The following is a 6413-nucleotide window of genomic DNA, read 5'->3' on the forward strand; positions in this document are numbered from 1 at the left end:
CCCATCGCCTCAGCCTATGTGGGTGATCTCTCTAGAAGCATTGTCTCTGCTGCTTCCATTCTCAGATGGAGCATGAGAACCTTGGCAGGGCTGGGAACACCATAACGTGGTTTGTCTACTTGTGTGCCTGCATTACCCTTTGAAGTGCTGCCACCTACCCCAGGGCATTATCAAGAAGCAGGCCTCACCCCTTCCCAATGTGTAGGTCTCTGCTGTCTGACTCCCACTCTTCCCCTGGGTTCCAGTTCACTCAGTGTGATTACTCCAATGAGCTGAGACTCTTACAACAGACTCTTCAGAGTCTCGAAGTTTCAGGGCTTTAACTGTGTGTCTAATTACCTCTTGAAATGAGGTAGGGAAGGTTGAAAAACATAGGAAGATTTTATTTTGAATTTAATGTTTCAATAAAATTTCTTGCCATGCATTTTCAAATGGTTCTGCCTAACAATTCCCTCTGTTCTCTTACAAGATGCAGGACAATGAAGAGGGAATGTTTGTTGTGTCATAATCTCCAGGATGCAAAGTGCACATGGGGTCCATTCCCCCCGATGCTCACACTTGAGCACCACACCCACATGGAATCTCTGCAAGTGTTACTGAGTCCCTCACACATCCACAGTGAACAACTTTCAGATTCTCATAAGCAGGAATTATTTGTGTCCTAAGACGAGGAACTCCTTGGAGACCCTACTGTGTCCTACAGGGTCACTGTGAGTCGGAATCGACTGCATGGCATCAGGTTTTGTTTTTGCTTTTTGGGGGGTTGGTTGATGTCAGCTGCAGGATAGAGTTTAAAAAAATGTTGACAGCATAGCAGGTAAAACCAACCAAATGAAACTGAAATGAAATGTCTTTTTCACACTTACTGACCTCACAGTTCCTTCAAAGAGTTTACTTTCCACTGGGTTCAGAGGCGAGAGACACAGCTTGGGACACCTCCAAAATGATACGTCTCCCTCCTGATGTTAGGTAACATTACATACTGTTTGGCTGGTTTATCATCTGACTGTTCCACAAAAATAGAAGGCCCATGCAGGCAGGACCTTTCTGCTGTGTTGGTCAGAGTATCCTGGTTCCTGGCACCTAAGAAGCTTCCAAAAATGATATGTCTGATTGAATGAGTGGGTGGGTTTTTATAAAAACCATGGAAGAGTTCTGTTTATGTAGTTACAATAGTGAAAACAGGCATAAGGAAATGGAGACTAGGACTCGTATAACTCAAAGTTATGTATAATGAAAACAGAACTTGTTAATGAAGAGATAAAAAAATAAGATGTATTAGTAGAATGTACCCCTTCACTTTGGCTGGAGAAAGAGGTGGTAAAATTGGGTTGTTTTCGCCTACTGATTCATAGGTTGTATATATTTAATTGAAATGTTAGTCTTTCGGGAGTCACAAATATTTCTATTGAGATATAATTCACCCGCCATAACATTGCCTTTTATAATGTGCACAATTCTGTGGTTTCTAGTATATGGACAGAGTTGTGCAACAATCACCACTGTCTAGCTTCAGGATATTTTCAGTACCCTGTAAATAAACGCCCTGCATATTAGTAGTCATCCTCATTACTCCTTTCCTTCAAGACGTACCAACTGCTAATCTACATTCTGTCTGTGTTGGTTTGTCTGTCCTGGATATTTCATGTAAATGGAATCATGTACCACGCAGTCATTTCTGTTTGGCTTCTTTCACCTAGCATAACGTTCTCAAGGTCTGTCCATATTGTGCCATGTATTAGTACCTGATGCCTTTTAATGGCTGAGTAATATTCCGTTTTACGAGTATACCACAGTTTATCTATCAGTTCATGACTTTTGGATTCTCTCCACGTTTTGGCTATTTATAAATAATTCTACTATGCAAATTCTTTTGTAAGTTATTATGTGAACGTGCTTCAGTTGTCCTGGATGCATACCTAGGAATGGGATTGCTATCTTGCATGCTAACTCTATGTTTACCTTTCTGAGCAAGTACCTAACTGTTTTCCAAAGCGATTGGATCATGTTACATGTCCACCAGCAATGTATGAGGGTTCCAGTTTCTCCACATCCTCACCACTTGTGTTGTCCATCCTATTGATTTGAGCCATCTTAGTGGTTTTGAAATAATAGTGCGTTTTGGTTTTGATTCGCATTTCCCTAATGACTAATGAGGTTGAGCTTCTTTTCATGTGATTATTGACCATTTCTATACCTTCTTTGGAGAAATGTCTATTCAAATCCTTAGCCTATGAATTTTTCTTCAGATTTTTACCTGTATTTTTGCTTTCTTCATATAGTTTTTGATATGCCTAACATCTATATCTGTATCTTACCAGTTTTAACCTTCACAGCTTTGGGATTTTTAGAAAATCTTTCTCTTTTACCAATAAAAAGCAAAACAAAATCTCTCATAGTTTCTTCTGAAATTTCTATGGTGGCATATTTTACTTTTGAATATGTGATCCTTTTGGAATTTCGTTTCCTGAAAGCTGTGAGAAAAAGGATGAAAATATTTTTACAGGTGATCTAAATGATTACCAAATTGCTGCAAGCACTCCTTTTTGCCTTTTTGCATAAGCCATATCTTAACTGCATTTTCCCATATTCCATATGCAAAAACATTTTTACAGAAGGAGGCCCGCCATTTCCAGCCATTTCATTTTAAGGTTTTGCTTTGCTGGAATAGAAATCCCTTCGATACCTTTTCTACACAGCTGTTCTCATAGCCAATAAAAATTTTGTGTGAGTAGGACTCCTGTGAATTTATAAGATGAAGTTGAATTTTATAACTGGTTCCATGTGGTGCAGCCCAGCAGAAGGACAGACAGAAGCAGTAGCTCCAGAGGGAACAGAAGCTATAAGAACATGAGCCTCTAGAGATTTGCTGCTGCATTTCACAGAAAGCTCTAGACTTTTCTTTATAAGCTTATCATTATATATGGCCATCACCTTAGAACAGACGAGAATAGTGCTTTTTAAGTGAGGCATTCAGGACAGGACTGGAGAAAAATGTAGAACAAAATCCTAATTCAAAAAAAAAAAGCAAAACCCAGAATTGCTAGCTTGACAGAGACTGGAGAAACCCTGAGAATATGACCCCCAGACATCCTTTTTTAGCTCAATAATGAAGTCACTCCTGAGGTTCACCCTTAACCAAAGATTAGACAGGCCCATAAAACAAAATGAGACTCCTGGGGCATACCAGCCCAGGAAGAAGGACTAGAAGGCAGGAGAGGACAGGAAAGCTGGTAATAGGGAACCCAAGTTTAAGAAGAGAGGGTATTGACATATCTTGAAGTTGGTAAACAATGTCGTAAAACAATATATGTCCTAACTGTTTAATGAGAAGCTACTTTGCTCAGTAAACCTTCATCTAAAGAACCGTTAAAAACAAAAGTTAGGCATTCAGAAGGAGGGTGTTCATTCCCTAGGAAATAGTTAGACTTATGTGTTCTGGTGAACATATGTACCCATTTCTACTGGGTATGTATCTAGAAGTAGAATTGCTTGGTCATAGAATATATGGATGTTCACAGCTGTAGTAGATATGGCCAAAGCATTTTTAAAGTGGTTGTACCAAATTACACTTTCACTAGCAGTAGAATAGAATTCCAGTTGCTCCATGTTCTACCAAATAGTTGGTGTTTCCATTTTTTTTTTTTTTATTTTAGCCATTCTGGTGTGCAGGGTTAGGATCACATTGTGAGTTTTTATTAGAATTCCTCTGATAACTGATGTAGTCCCTTTCCATATGTATGCTGGCCATACAGAAATCTTTTATAGAGCGTTCAAGTATTTACTTGGCTTTCTATTGAATTCTTCTTTTTTTTTCTTTATGAATCATCCTTTGTATATTCTGGAACCAAGTTTGTAGTAGGATGTATGTATTGCAAATAACTTCTGCTTCCACATGAATTCACCCTTGTAGCTTGTCATCAACTTTCAAATTAAAAAGCATGCCTTTTACAAAAACAGGCAAATGTATAGAGACGAAAGTTTATAAGGGTTCCCAGGGGCAGGAGGGAGGGAATAAAGGGGTGTTATTGCATATGGAAACTGAGTTTCTGTTTACAATGATTGAAAAATCACACTGATTAAGGGTAGGGTTGCACAACCGATTAATTCCTTTTAATAGTGTGTACACCTGTACAACTCGTTCACTTGGCAAAGGTTTGTGTTATATTTACATCAACAACAAAAATGTATAGCTGCTGAGGCAAAATGATAGTACTGAATTGATGAGATGTATTCTTTTATTATACTCTTCTCTATTTTCTCATTTGTTTTTATAAGAAGTTACTGTTAAAATCAAAGGAAATAAAACGTTTGCATGATGAAAGTGGACAGCAATGACTATTCCACCCATTGTGTCCCTCTGAAGTTTAAATGAGGAACTACATGCCTCCAGCAGACGCCCAGCCTTACTTAGCACTCAGGAAATATTCATTTCTCCCTCTCCTCTGACTCATGGTCTTCTCCCCTTGTTTATTTGCTCTTTTCTGTTTCCAACTGGCTGCATATGACCACCAGGCTTCCTGACTCCATCATTCTGCTTTCCATACCAATGTTATTGTAACCTTGGGATCTTGGGCAGTGGTGAAAGTTACACACTGTCCCTGCTATTACGAAGGGGACAAGGCAGTGCAGGTGGGAGGGGCAGTGGGGAAATTCGGCTTAGAGAAAGGACAGACCACCTTCCAGGAACCACACTGACCTTCAGAGAGCTTTGTTGGCTGTGGTTCACCTGGCCAGCTTGTAGGCGTCAGGGTGCCCTAGGGCTCGGTGTTTAGTCCTCTCTCTCTATTGACACCCTCTGTCTGGAATGCCTCAGTGTGTCCACAGCCATTGGTCTGTAGCTGAGGACGTGAGATTTACACCTCCAGCCATTTCAGCTCCTCCTGGGTGCAGACTTATAGTCAAATATCAGCTTAAATCTCTGTATCGGCCTCTTCATGTATAAAATGTGCATTATAATGGTACATTCCTCATAGGGCTATCATGCAGAACAAATATCTTAGGAAAGGAGAAGCCCTTACAAGAATCCCAGCACCAGCGCATGTACTCAGTAAGTGTTAGCTGTTAGTATTATTACCTGACATCTCCATGTGGATATCTAACAGCTATGCCATGTTATCAAGGCCACGAAACAATTCTGGTCCCAACTCCATTCCACACTTATCAGTGAATTTCCCAAGGCTTCAGTGATGGGAGTCTGTGTGTTTTTCCACACAATGGACATGGGTGCGAAAGGTTGGCCAGGGTCTTCATAATAAGCTGCTCCAAAGTTCATATGAGTGGCCATTGAGACAAGTTACAACCAACTAATGCGGGAAAAAAATAGAACCACTCCTAGCTGCTCATGCTAGTATTCTCAGTCCAGAATATCTGGTGAGGGCACTATTATGGACTGAATTGTATAACCCCAAAAGGTATGTTGAAATCCTAACCGCCGTACCCGTAAATGTGACCTGATTTGGATATAGAGGATTTTAAAATTATATTAATGAGGCCATACCAGTGTAGGGTGGGTCCTAAACCTAGTCCCTTCTGAGTTATATAAACAGCAGAATAGACGCAGACACACTCAGTGGGAGAGGAAGACAGACAATGGAGCAGATGCACCTACAAGACCAGGAACACAAAGGGTGGCTGGAAGCTGCTAGAAGCTAGAGTAGACATGAGCCATACCCTGAATTGAGGCAGGTAGCCTCCTGAACTGCGAGAAAATAAATTTTTATTCTCTAAAGCCACCCAACTGTGTTATCTTTTTTTTTCCTACGGCAGCACTAGGTAACTAACACACATACCTGTGCTTATAAATCCAGCCCAGTGTAAAATAGTGCTCTCCCCTCCGTGGTCTAACCCACCTGGATCCCGCTGTTTCCCTGTCAGTGTCCTCTGCTTTCACTGAGAGCTGTGACAGAGTTGTCTTGATGCCGCTGCATAGACATTAACTTTATTTTTTACTTTGTATTTATGATTAACTAATATTAATTCTAATATTTTCTATGGTTTTTAAATTTTTCTGTGGAGACATTCCTATAATCTATGAATAATAAGAGTTATACGTTTTCTTTTTGTACTCCAGTGTTAAATATTTAATAGAAATAATGAGAGAAAGCATCCTTATTGCTAATGAATATTAAAGAGAATGTCCCATATTTCACCAGGAACTATCATGCTAGTTGTAGTTTTCCACATTCGGGAACTCCTTTTCTGTTCCATGTTTGCTCAGAGTTCTTATGTCTCAGTGTGGTTGGATTTTATCACTGCCTTTTCACCGTCTCTTGAGGTGAGCCTATGTCTTTTCTTCCTTAACCTACACATGTGGTGAATTAAATTGTTAAACCTTTAATGTTCACTCAAGCTTGCATCCTTTAAATAAACCCCTTTGATCATGGCGTATTACCTGCTTTATACCTTGCTGG

Source organism: Loxodonta africana, unplaced genomic scaffold (assembly GCF_030014295.1).
Source record: "Loxodonta africana isolate mLoxAfr1 unplaced genomic scaffold, mLoxAfr1.hap2 scaffold_126, whole genome shotgun sequence".
Taxonomy (NCBI): domain Eukaryota; kingdom Metazoa; phylum Chordata; class Mammalia; order Proboscidea; family Elephantidae; genus Loxodonta; species Loxodonta africana.